The 14,302-nt window shown below is 45.6% G+C and overlaps 1 pseudogene; it reads right to left on the bottom strand.

Moving 5' to 3' along the window:
- The window catches only part of LOC149158611 (putative beta-glucosidase 6), a 151,425-nt pseudogene extending 147,300 nt beyond the window's left edge, over positions 1-4,125 (bottom strand).
- Positions 4,126-14,302: the final 10,177 nt, after the last annotated feature.

The following is a 14,302-nucleotide window of genomic DNA, read 5'->3' as shown; positions in this document are numbered from 1 at the left end:
ATTGCGTGATGATTGGGGATGGTTCAATCTCACTATTTTGATTTCATTTCAATCAATAAGTATCCACTAATTGTATTTCAATGGGAGGGACGGCATGCAAGCATGAGTGGACGGAGATAGACTAGCTTCCTCCTGATCCTCTGTGAGCTATCGATCCTGACCGCCCCTACAACTTGAGATGGTAAGGGCACTGCTTTCGGGAAGCGGTATAAAGCAATCGAAGCATCTATTCGTTTAGTTCAAATCATCCTGCCCACATTTATCGAACCAGATCGCCGCGATTAGAAAAGAGGAAAGCTAGGGCTTAACCTGCTTTTACCAGGTCACCCTTTCACTCTTGAAATTACCACTTAAAGGCCACGTTCGCAATGGGGGAATGAACCAGCTACTCGAGATAAGGCCAGGTTCGTAATGTCAATATTCCAGACATAAGGCAAGCTCTATAAAGTGAAATCTTCTACACGTTAGGCTAGGTTCACAGGTTTCAATTTACCAGTCGTTGACCTTGATCTCCTGTAGTCAATCGAGCGCCTCCGCTGGTGTAGATAATATCTCCGCTTAGACCTCACAGACCACGGACGAAACAGACTTCACTAACAAGGGTATAGGGCTCCCCCAAGGTGCAGTACTTCCCCTGTACTTATGAATATCGCTCTCCATCAGTTAGATCTCTATGCCCTTCACCTGTGTAGATAAATGAAATTAGACTACGGTCGTTACTGTGACGACATATCAATAGGTATAAGGGGAAACAACGACTCTGCTGCATGGAATGTTGTCCATAGAATGCACAATTTGATACGCAATCGTCTCATGGCATTGGAAATACGGGCGAAGATCATTCGGAACAGGGGCTTATGGGAATGAGAACTTCTTATTCTTTAGGGGGGGCGGGTTTCATTCATAGTAGGGGTAGCTCCAGATGCCCAGGGCCGCGGCCACATCGAGTGTTATCTGCATTAGGGAGAGCCAAATAGGAGGATGAAGAAGGCAAGATCAACCCATTCATACTCGACCATAAGGGAGAGGGAGAGGAGAGGAGAGGTACGTTAGTGACTCGACCAACACCATCGATTTCACATCGATACCACATGCTCATATATAACTACCACCATTTCACCGGCTATCAATTAAGAATGACCAGCAGTCACTTACTCATTGTCTTGGTCGGCATTCATTATATATGTCATTACGCTCACAACCTCACTGGCATTTCTGGTGTAACGTATATAAAGAAAAGCATTGATCTAGCTTGGTTGAGCCTCACTGGCATTTCTAGTGTAACGTATATAAAGAACCTGCCTCTCCGCTCCTCAACATCGATTGGCCTATGCTCCTTCCCCGATGCGGGAAAGAACTAAACGTACCTTATGTAAGGACAGCCTTTCTTCCTCTCCCTAAGGTTGAGCCATCCTTTCCTCACATCGCCTTCAACAAGGAGAGAAAGTACCATGCTACCATGCCGTATCTCCTTGTTGAAGTTTCGGCTAATCACTTTCATGATGGAACCATAGTTGCGGCTTCATAAAATAGAGATTCAGATGCTGTCGTAATGGCATATATAATTCATTCATGCATAATGACATAGAGAATATATGCTTTGGCGGAGGTTTGAACATCACAGATTTCCCTCCTCTCCCTCTCCTCTCCCTTATGGTCGAGCACCTAAAGGTCCTTAACAGTCGAGCACCTAAAGGTCCTTATGGTCGAGTACCTAAAGGTCCTATTTTTGTCATTTTAGGAGGCGGAGGTTTTGTAATGACATATATAATTCATTCATGGCATAATAACATATATAATATATGCATTCACGCTCTCTCGATCGAATAGGGTGAGGTACGAACGCTCGACTATAAGGATGTGTAAGCAGGCTCGACTGTTAAGGACCGGAGGCACTCGACCATAGGGAGAGGACCCTTTAGGGGGCTCGACTGTTAAGGAGAGGAGAGGAGAGGGCTCGACCAATTCACTTCCATTCCATAAGGGCAGGATTCTTCCACAAGCCCATGCTTCCGGGGCGGGAGGAGCAAGCACATAGTCCCGCCACCGCGGTAAGGGCCATCGCGGCTACTCCGACCATGAGTGCGTGCAGGAGAAACATGGTTGGGAGGGTTTTACGCTCCTGGTGGGTGGCAGGAACCACCTTCGTACCATTATACAATGAATCTACCTGAGGTTCGTAGGCCTGTCTCCCACTCACATCAGACACTCAAGCTAGCAGCCATACTTTGGTTGGAACATCGATTTCCTATGGAAAAGGAAGCGGGACAGGTTAGCCTTAAAACGAACCTCAACTTCCCCCCTCCCTACGATTGAATCCCAATCCTAAAACATGTGCTCCTTCTGGAAATTGTCATAGATCTTCCAGCTATCTATAAAACCGTAGAGGCATAAAAGGAACCACCCTACAACCAATAGATAGATTCTATAGGACCTAGGTTTGCCTCTTATTTCTCTGCTCGTTTTGCTGGCACTTGGAAGCCCGATGGATTCTACAAGTACAGAGCAATCTTTGTATGGATCCATGTGAGGGACAAATTTCTAAGTGACAGGTACAAACCTAAGAATCTAGGCGTAGCAGAGAGCTTAGATCGGAAGGTACGGTCTTGATGATTTTAGGAAGGGCCGGTCAAAGATGGGACGATTGGTTAGGAAGGGACGGATGGTACGAGTTTCGGTCCTCGAGGGGCCCCGTCCGGTCATCGGATGACCTACCGGGCTTCGGGACATGCCTGACCTTGATCGACCTGGTTTTTCTTTTCTCGAGATGGAGCATTGTCCCTCTGGATATGGATATTACAGATACAGCTCGGCGATAGTTGAAATATTGGCCCTTACTTTCCATCATAGGATCGCCGATCTTCTTGCTTGCTTCCCGAGGGACATGACCGACCCTTGATGTCTGTTATGCTTCCCCCATAGCTCGACTAGTTTGACCTATGATACCTTTTTTACATGACGCATGAGCGGCGGGGTGGTTGGATTCACCGAGGGATAGGCACCTTGGGCTAAGATGTGGTGGATCTGCTCAAGGCTGGGGTGAACTCATGTTGTCATCTTGAAGGTTGAGTCACTCAAGCAGACATATATAATAGATGCTTGGGCTGGCAAGCAATCTTATTAACGGGCGGAGGGGACTCTTGGGGGATGCGACTGACAAACTAGCACGGTTGATCCGCTTCTGCGGGTAACGGTTCTCTTCATTATTGCGTAGCGAATAGTAGCGAATAACAAACTAATCTTTTTCATTGACTCTGATAGAAGCAGGGGCTAATCCCTATTCTATACTCTGACAAAAGCGGATGTGGTTCTCTACCAAGTAAATGGTGTTCTATTTAGACCAATGTATGCCTTGTTCGGGCCATGGGTTGAATCCTTATTTAGACTACGCACGTCTGGAGTATTCGCTTTCTCCGGACCAGATCAATAGGCCAAGTAAAGAAGTAAGCTGCGATCAGTATTCTATTTATACCAATCAGTAAGTGGAATATCCGCCCACCATCCAGCTATTCAAATATGCCCATTGGAAAGACTCTTTCCCTGCCTGCCGGGTGCTTTTATGAAAATGAGAATGTGTTTTCGGGGGTGTGCCACAACCTTAAACTCCTGAAAAGCACTGCCATATTCTTTCTATAGCTCTAGAATTGATCCGATCCCGGGAGGAGCCGTATGAGGTGGAAGCTTAACGTACGGTTCTGAAGCCAAGCTTTCCAGCAATGGGGCTTAGGGACCGATATGATGATTGGTGTCGGTAGGGCGACCTGCTACACAAACCTGTAGGGATACCTGTAATGCGTGAGGCACAAAGCACGGGACCCACCCTTACTCGAGAGCGTATAAGGGAAACATAGCATGTCGCAAGAGCGAGGGACCTCGCCTCGCGAGCCTGATGCTTCCAGAGATGAAGAAAGTGCAGTGAGTGAAAGCTTTCTTACCTTTCGGCGAAGCCAAGTCAATTTCACCGAACCCGGAAAAACGAACGTATGTTGTCACACTCCCCGCCTTGTGAGTCAATCCTAGCTTGCTTGAAGGTTCTGTGCCGGCCGGTGATGTAGGGCCATTGATTGATGTAGGGCCAGTGCTAGAGGTAGGGATGGTCCAGTGATAGCATTGCTTTAGGGCCATTGAAGCGGTAATCGTTTCTTATATACGTAATAATACTTACCCGTTATACCTATAGTTACCTGAGTCTATAGTTACCCCCTCATTAAGTGAAAATCATAGCAATAGTAATAAGGAAAGGAGTGTCGTGTCTGGGCCTTTATCCTTATACTTCTAATGTCCTGGCAGCAGCTCGTCACCCTGTCCTAGATGGAAGGAAGGGCTGCTTCCGTTACGGATATATAAGCTACGACATTGTATAGATGATGTTTCTCCTCTCCTCTCCCTCTCCCTCTCCTTAACAATCGAGCACCTAAAGGTCCTCTCCTCTCCCTAATGGTCGAGCCCCCTAAAGGGTCCTCTCCTTAACAGTCGAGCCTGCTTACGCATCCTCTCCTCTCCCTTATGGTCGAGCACCTAAAGGTCCTCTCCCTATGGTCGAGCCTGCTTATGCATCCTTATCAGTCGAGCACCTAAAGGTCCTCTCCTCTCCCTAATGGTCGAGCCCCCTAAAGGGTCCTCTCCTTAACAGTCGAGCCTGCTTATGCATCCTTAACAGTCGAGCCTGCTTGCGCATCCTCTCCCTCTCCTCTCCCTTATGGTCGAGTACCTAAAGGTCCTCTCCCTATGGTCGAGCCTGCTTACGCATCCTTAACAGTCGAGTACCTAAAGGTCCTCTCCTCTCCCTAATGGTCGAGCCCCCTAAAGGGTCCTCTCCTTAACAGTCGAGCCTGCTTACGCATCCTTATGGTCGAGCGATAAATCCCTCTCCTCTCCCTATGGTCGAGTACCTAAAGGTCCTTAACAGTCGAGCCCCTACCGGGCCTCACCATCGGAATGGTGAGCCCCTACCGGGCCTCTCCTTGACAGTCGAGCCCCTCCGGTCCTTATGGTCGAGCACCTAAAGGTCCTCTCCTCTCCTCTCCCTCTCCTCTCCCTTATGGTTGAGCACCTAAAGGTCCTTAACAGTCGAGCACCTAAAGGTCCTCTCCTCTCCCTAATGGTCGAGCCCCCTAAAGGGTCCTCTCCTTAACGTCGAGCCTGCTTACGCATCCTTAACAGTCGAGCCTGCTTACACATCCTTAACAGTCGAGTACCTAAAGGTCCTATGGTCGAGCGCCTCCGGTCCTCACCATATGAATAGTGAGTCCCTAACGAGCCTTGGGTGAAAATGTTTATATACGCTATTTCCGTAAGCGCGAAGCCCTAACCATTTGGGAGTGGATCCAGTTGGTTCAGAGAAAGCAAGCCGTTCTTTGGAGCCACGTGAAAAATGGCGATTTTTGGGCTATTTTTAGGTCCCCGCTAGGTCCCCAGCTTGGGCCTTTTGAAGTAGCCGTAAAACGCACGCAAATGCCATCTCTGCTCCTCTCCTCTCGATGGCAGCCTTATCAGTCGAGCATGCTTACGCATTCAACTAATTTCATTTTAGCTTGGCGGAGGTTTTTCAAGATTCCCCTCCCATTCTTGCCATTTTAGGAGGCGGAGGTTTTGAAGCGTAATGACATATATAATAGAGCAAGTCATCTGATTTCATTTGAATGAGAAGGGGCTTGCGCTTCCTCTCCCTCTCCTCTCCCTCTCCTCTCCCTTATGGTCGAGCACCCTAAAGGGTCCTTAACAGTCGAGTACCTAAAGGTCCTCTCCTTAACAGTCGAGCCTGCTTACGCATCCTTATGGTCGAGTACCTAAAGTTTCAATTTACTTATTGGGTGGGGGGGCTATGGTCGAGCCTGCTTACGCATCCTTAATAGTCGAGTACCTAAAGGTCCTATGGTCGAGCGCCTCCGGTCCTTAACAATCGAGCCTGCTTACGCATCCTTACGGTCGAGTCACTAACCAGCCGCACGAATTTTTCTTTCGACGTCGTGTCTTTATATACGCTATTTCCGTAACCCTAAGTGAATCCAGTCGGTTAAGCGCGAAGCCCTCTCCCTCTTGGGTTTACTTATTGGGTGGGGGGCTTATGGTCGAGTACCTAAAGGTCCTTATCAGTCGAGCCCCTGACGGACCTTATGGTCGAGCACCCTAAAAGGTCCTCTCCCTATGGTCGAGCCTGCTTACGCATCCTTTTAGACCATTTATTAGGTCTACACTGGTACAAAACGGTTCCCCAGCTTGGGTGTGTCAAGTCGCCGTAAAAACGCACGCAAATAGCCTTTCAGACGATATTCCACGGGGCTCTGGAAAACTACCGCAACATAGGCTAGCTAAAGAGAGATAGATCGAGTAGGTCTACATTGAATTATATATGTCATTACGATCTGAATCTCTATTTTATGAAGCCGCAACTACCACATGCTCATATATAACAATAACTGGTCTTTATTCTCTCTCTAGCTAGGAAATCACTATCATTATATATGTCATTATGCCATATTGAACCTAAACTACTGGGGCAATATCTCACATCGAATCTGGTATGACACATATCGATGCATTCATTCGTTATATACGTAATTACGCCAACCAAGCACTATGAAAGATTTGGAAGGGATGGCTGGTTTTCTTTCTAGCTTTCTTTCTGGCTGACTAACTCTCTAATCAAGACTTTACGTGTGATGTGCCCAGGTAAAGGCTCGATCTCACCAAAGAATTCAAAGAACCGGCTTTTTCCATATTTCGATGGCGGCCTTATAGTCGAGAGTTCGACAGGCTCACCCTCGTTTCTATTATTTCTAATGCGATCAATCCAACCAAACAACTAGATGGAAAGGAGAAAGCCAAGCGAGACAGTTGAACAAGGATTGGTCCGATCAGCCCCCAACAGGTCACCCCGAGAGAAAGCGGGCTGGAGTGAGGGAAAAGGCACACTCAACGTGCCTTATCGCTTAAGGCATCTGATTTCTTTCATTTACCAGAATCACCCAGTCATGTACGAGAGCCATTCATTCACTATATTACGGGCGAGCAGAGCAACTAAAACCAATCAATGGGCAGGCAACGACAATGTCAGCAAAAGAATTCACACCAACCAGTGGAACTACACCCTATCCATCCTTTAGACAAAGGAGCTGCCACTTAGACGACTCATTATTTCGGGGGCAGAAAACAGTCTTACCGAAGGGAGCATACTTAGCTCCACTCAAACATCCGGCTACATACAATAGGGACACTCTTACCCATTCATACGCATTCACAGGACAAACAGAAAGAAGCTACTCCTTCTTCGGCAGCTGTCGGACCCCTGACAGTCAGGCATACGAGTGTTACTAGACTATACCATACCAAGACTATGCACAAACCAATACAATCAAACAGGCAGAGTTGCCAGAGCGGGAGGTGGGAAGCTTTGATTATGAAACAGGATGGGCGGGAACAAAGCACAGGGGGGGGGGGGGGGGCATACCTGAAAAAGAAAAGCGAGGGGAATGAAATAATAGATTCTCGCGAAAGACAGAACCACTACTGAGAGAGATTGATCGACCAAGACCGACACGACTTCAACCATGTATTATATGGATGGGTGACGCTTTCAGGGGTTCAGGGAGGTCGAGAAAATACGGTTCTAGATGCGGAGCTCCTTCAAAAGCCAGTTGATCCTATGCCTGTTGACCGAGTCAAGGCGGAAGGTTAACCCTCACTAACATAAGCATTTGAGCCAGAAGCAGCTCGAGATTGAATTCCATATCCATAAGTGGTTGACCCAGTCCCAGCACCTTAAGTAGCACTACTTCGCCTAGCATCCTCTCGCAATTATGGTTCTAGACCTAGATTGAAATGCAAAGCCAAAAGCTAGGGCAAGGGTAGGACAAAGATGCCGTAGAAGTAGCATTTCTTTAAGCAGCAAAGAAACAGTTTCGCCAGCAGGATAGGCATCAAAGCAAGCGGCACCAGCAACGAAAGCACTAGGGGCGGAGGCAAGGTTAGCACCTATTGTGGTTGAACCTGTTGAAGCACTCGTTGATCTACCAGCGGCAGACCATATATCTCTCAAATAGACAAAAAGGTACCCCCCTCCCCCTAGCATATAAGCCCATCATGATCTATGCATGCACAAGGTAGTAATCCATGTCCAAAGAACCACTCCTCTTTCACCGCCTCCTGACTCATATGATCGCCATAGGGACGGAGTCACTCACTATTCATATGGTGAGGGATCTTTCCATTGGCATAATATGGACCCTTTCAATCGACAGATATGCTTAGGAATCGACCTACGTACGTACCTTTCCATCGACCAGAAGGTGGTAGGGAAGGCTTCTACCTGTTATTGCAATGCCGGTACGCAGCCACTTTTTCTTTGCCGCAGTACAGGGGCGACGCAGCATTAAGAACGGTGGGGCGGCAGAACTTCGAATCGCCTTCTATAGGTCGTTACACTCCTCGTGGTATTATATTAAGATCCAGTTAGCAGAACATTCCATCGAGGCCCTATACCCCTACATTGCTTCCTATCTCCGCGAACATAGGTGTTTCACGTTGTCAGGGAAGGAGGACTGGATATATGAAAGGTAGGTGGGAATATAAGGCGTGCCAATCAACGTTTTGATTTCCCTATCCACCCGAGCAACTATTCCATTGCGCCAGCGAACTTCTATATCCCCACCCCTGGGGTGGTGGGCCAAGGTGGCAGAAGAATTTGACCACTCCGCCCCTCTGGGAGTGGCAGTGATGGGTATTTGAGGAGTGTTTTTTTGTGAGGCTAGCCTTGAATATATTGTGCGGTGGGTGGGTAGGGAGCGGTACTTGATGAAGTGGTTGGTTGATCGCAGGCCCATTTACCGGTAGTTGATCCCCAATGTCTGTGGGCGGCCAGGCCTCTTCGCTGCGGAAGAACCAGTCGGGAGAGCCAATAAACCACCTCCCCTATCTATCAAGATCCCCACCCGAAGATGAAACAGGAGATGGAAACAACGCCATTTATTCCATTCCGAGACTACGATCAACGTATTCTTCCCCACATTCACAAGTACTATCTAAGGTTGTCCGCTGCATTCGAGAAGAGTTCCGGAATGGCCAACCCTGAACCCAGAACCGGGACGGGAATGGGCGTCTATAGATAGATAAGAAATGGCCGGTTACTCGCTGTCTAGTATAACCAAGCCTTACTGTGGATTAGATCAGATCTAGAGTGCAGTGCCTTGCATTTTGAGCGCGACTGACTATAGAATTCGTACAGATTCTATTGAACTAACGAGAATGTGGAGGGATCTTCCAGTCATTCTTTATATATGTAATAACAATTCGGTGTTCTAAGAATGCTGAAAACATTCTTCCAGTCATTCTTTATATATGTCATTACGCTATCGAAGAATTGAGAAAAGAATCGATCAATCCGATACGAGTTGACAAGGTCAATCCTTCGACAACGCTTTAGTTCGACCAGTGATTCCAGTCATTCATGAGATATATTATATATGTAATTATGCAATTTTGAGAGATCGATTTGCTTCCACCTTCGTTCCCACTGGTCCTATCTGTAGGTGAAGACATCTGTACGAATAATCCCCTCAATGGGTTGGTTATAGGAAATAGATGGGAAAATCTATTGTAGCTTACACCTGCCAAACCAAACCCATAGAGCTGATAGAGCCTTCCATCGATCGATATATGCTTATTAGGTTAGGTGGTTTAGTGCTAGTGAAGGAAAGTCAAAAGGTAGCCGTAGGGGAATCTGCGGCTGGATTGTATCCACTTAGTTAGTGGTATTTTTCTTTTGTTCGTGAGCATAGGTGATTTTGTTTCGTTATTGGGCGGATTGCTTATACTACGATATTCTTGCTTGTCTTATTACTTGACACGAAGTCTTTCACGAACAGAAAGTTAGAGTGAGTAAGCAAACTCTCTATTTGTGACCCTCAAAGAGCTAGCTCAGGTAAGGTTGCCCCCTCGTTGCTGTGGGAAGGAAATGGGGGAAAGTGCCCGTGGCTATGGTAGTGGTAGGTAGGTTCATCTATAGTAGGGTAGGTTAGTGATAACCTTACTTGACTTTGGGGTTAAGCAATTTAAGGTTGTCACCTCAGCAGTTGAACCAGAAGCATAACCAGACGCAACGCACCAGTAGCATAAGTCGATCCAGTACCAGTAATAGAGCCAGTTGTTGAAGCTTCGGTAACTTGGGTTAGAAGGGAGCTATGTCTTGGCCTTTCTCGCTTCTTCAGTCAGGTTCCTTTCTCTTCTTCAGGTCCTTCTTGACTTATTGTCTGAAAATACGCCCTGCCTACCGGCCATAGTAGTGATAGATAGGCCGTAGAGTGAGTTAGTGGGGGATCAAAACGACCGCCTTCCTTCCCTATGTCTGTCTTTCTCTATTCCCACTTGAAATAGAATACTGGCTTTTACTTCTATGCCTAGATGTAGGAGCATATGAGTTTCCCCTTTCTATGACTAGTCTGAACATATGGGCGCCCAGCTTCCAACTACTACCTTCTTATATAAGCTTATAATCCTTCTATGTAGGGTTTAATGGGTACCTCCCTTCGGCCGGGTATAAGTACTTATATGTCTTTCTTTCTTAGTAAGTCTCTTAGTCTTTCTTATTCTTCCGGCTGTGGTGCTTATCTCTATTAGCTAGCTTCTAATAAAATGAATTAGGTTCAAACCCCCCCATACCTATAGAAGTTAAGCCCATTCTGCTGAAGTAGTGGGATTCTTATGGCTTAATGGTAGGCGTATAGTGGTATGGCTTCTACTACCCTCTCTAAGCTTTGCCGTCCAGGCTTATCATCCCACTCTCTGCATGCAGTCTAGTTAAGGCTGCATACTCTGACTATGCTTTCTTAAGGCTTCTAATCCCACTTAGCTGCTCTAAGAAGGCTAATTCAAACCTTGTCTTCTCTAAGCTGCGTACTCTAACTATGTCTCTAAGCTTCCCATCCTTCTGTAGTGAGTAGTCCCGCATCTTTCTTATGCATGCATTCTTTATCCATCCTTCTGGAGTGAGTGAGTTCAACTTCAAACAACGATAGCTGGTTCCACATCTGTATGCTCCTACGAAGGCTAGTGAGCTGGTTCAACTTGCCACTACGGTTCTAAGAAGGTTAGGGGGATAAGAAGGTTTTCCAACCGAAGGGAGGCACCCACTATCATCCTTATTAGAGATCCTATAAAGGATTAGAGAGGGAACAGGGGGTTTGGGAGAGACTTTCCCCCATCCATCAACTATAGATAGGACGGGATGGGTTTCTCGAGTTCAACGAAGTTAAGCATGCTCGAACCGGGAAGATCCTGCCTAAGAGGGAGGGATAAGCCTACCAATTCATTAGTGCCCTACTGCCCCCAACCCAATATTGAATATCCGGACCAACACAGTAACAATCCTTCTTTCTGGCCGGGTAACCAATTCACTCTATTGGCCGATTAAACCACCCCGCACCAACGGTTTCACTAGTTTCATTCCTTCCGAACTAGCTGCTGGGCGACCTACCTGAGGATAGTCGTTCATTGTCTACTCTCTGCCTGTTAGGCTATCACGTATATAATATGGCCGAGGAGTACATTGTATAAGAAGGTCGTCCAGAGAGTATCCAAGGCTGAGGGGCCACGACTACATAACTCTAGGAGGGATCCCAATATGAGCCCTAGATCAAGGGGCCAAAAAAATCCTACCACTAAAGGTCAAGGGGAATACACTCTAAATCGATAACTGGCCACTCAACAAAACCTGGATCTGAGCTGAGGGAGTCTATCTTTGGCACTATACCCCTCTAGCACCTCCACCCTTTGACATCAGGCATGAGCTGAGCAAACTGAACATTCCCATACCCCTTTATGAAGTTGTAAAGAACCCCGCTCATAGGATATAAGTATATAAATGACTAATAGTCAGAGAGCAACCCCAGACCCAGCCTTATAGAGTTCAGATGTCCCAGAATCCATCTGTTCACAGAATCAATGTCCCCCCCAGCAGCAATCCCGGGAGCTCCTTCCATCCAGTAGAGTATCCCATCCCAGAAGCCCCAGTGTAGAGTAGCCGAGTAGAATGTCCAAGTATAGAGAGAGTAGCCAAGCCGAGTAGCCTAGTCGAATAGCCCAGTCGAGTAGCCAATCGATTTGATCAGCCGAGTAGCCCAGCCCGAGTATCCAATTCTGAGTAACCAAGCCAAGCAGCTTGGACGACATCGAATTACTGTTTCGACAAGGTTGAGGTCATACATTCCCATACCCTGAAAGTTTAAGACTAGCCATCCCATTCGATTAGCCCATTCGATTAGCCCAATTCGATTAGCGCAGTTGATTAGCGCAGTCAATCCAAGCAGCTGAGTATCCAAGCCAAGCAGTAGAATAGCGCAGCAGCCATCCTATTCGATTAGCCAATCTGATTAGCCAAGCCACAGTCGAGTAGCCAGTTCCTCTTATTTCTTTTCTCAAGGCATTTTATCCTACTTAATCCAATTATCTTGAGTCATTGCAAGCAAATGGAAATCTCAAAGATATCACCTTTGACTCTCTTGTGAAAAAGTTTGCTGAAAGAGAGAAAGCTTTTGGACAAAAGACAACCCCTGAATCTTCTGAAGAGGCTGTATGCCTTTCTCATAAAGAAAATATTCCTGCTAAAGATTCTTCCAGAGGAAGAGGTGGTCAAAGAGGAAGAGGAAGATATTTCAGAGGCAGGGAAGGTAGACACTCTCAAGGAGAAAACGCAGATTTTCACTGCATACAATGCAAAAGAAATGGATCACATGATGCCTCTACATGCAAGTTTCCATGGGACAAAATTGAGCAGCAAAGAAACCAACAGAAAGGTAAAACTGATGATACAGACAAAGGTAAAGCACCTGAATCCACTCACTATGTTGTGGCACAATGTAATATTGGAGTAAATGAAGATTTATTTAATGCTTCACTTGCTTCTTGGAAAAATGATTGGTTGCTTGATTCAGGAGCAACCTGCCACATGACTCATAGAAAATATTTTTTTGAAGAATTTACTGATAATGTTGATGGAGCAGTATACTTTGTAGACCAATCAAAAATCAAGCCATCAGGGCTTGGCACAATCAGGCTTAAACTGCCTGGTCTTCCAAACTTTCTTCTACATCATGTTCTATATCTCCCACGGCTCAAGAGAAACTTGCTATCCCTGGTCCACATCTGCCAACAAGGTCACTCCATTCATATGTTTGATGGCAAGCTTGAGGTAAAAAAAGCATCTGACCACTCACCTGTCATGAGGGGAATAGAAGAAGAAAGGCTTCTCAAGCTGCAAGGAACCTCTACTCGTGCACAACATTTCTCATACAATTCTCATTATGAAGAAGGTACACTTCCATCAAGTTTATTATGGCATGCTAGATTTGGACATTTGAACTATGACAACCTCCGCTTGTTGAAGAAAAATGGTGTTGCTGGTTTGCCTATAATTCCTAGGAAATTTAAGCAATGTGATGCTTGCATTCTAGGAAAGCATAGCAAACAATCTTTTCATGATTCACATTCAAGAGCACATAGAAAACTTGAACTCATTCATTCAGATTTATGTGGTCCAATGCCTATTCCTTCTACAAATGGAAATAAATATATGATGACATTTATTGATGACTACACCAGAATGTTTTGGGTTTATTTATTGAAGAACAAATCTAATGCTTTTCAAACATTCAAGAATTTTTATAAATGGATTGAAAATGATGCACAATCTCATATTGGGTATATTCGCACTGATAATGGAAAATAATATACATCAAATGAATTTGAAAACTATCTTCGCCAACAGGGATCAAACATCAAACAATTGTGCCTTATAATCCCCAATAGAATGGTGTAGCTGAAAGAATGAATAGGACAATCTTAAATATGGTACAATCCATGCTCTTCTTCAAAAATGTAAAGATAATGTTTTGGTCTGATGATATTCTATGTGTTGCATATATAAAGAATAGATGTCCATCTAATGCTATTAGAAACAAGACTCCATATGAAATGTGGTATGGACATGTTCCTTCAGTAAAGCATCTCAGGGTCTTTGGTTCCACCTGTTATGCCTTGATACCAAAGGTACATAGAAACAAACTTGGTGCTAGAAGTCGTAAGTGTATCTTCCTGGGGTATTCAAAAACCTCTAAAGCATATAGACTCTATGATGAAGTAAATAAAACGTTTGTTGTATCTAGAGATGTAATTTTTCTTGAATCATCCAAAATTGACAATGTTTTTGAGCGGCAACTTGATCGCTTGGATAGACTTTCAAAAGAAAAATCATTTCAAGAATTTGATAATTAGATTCCACATCTTGAAGGGGGGATTCCTATACTAGATC

The sequence above is a fragment of the Pinus tabuliformis genome, chromosome 5_2, assembly GCF_031772625.1.
Source record: "Pinus tabuliformis cultivar Carrire ecotype Pingquan chromosome 5_2, CPIR1, whole genome shotgun sequence".
NCBI lineage: Eukaryota > Viridiplantae > Streptophyta > Pinopsida > Pinales > Pinaceae > Pinus > Pinus tabuliformis.
This window is presented reverse-complemented; position numbering and strand designations above follow the sequence as displayed.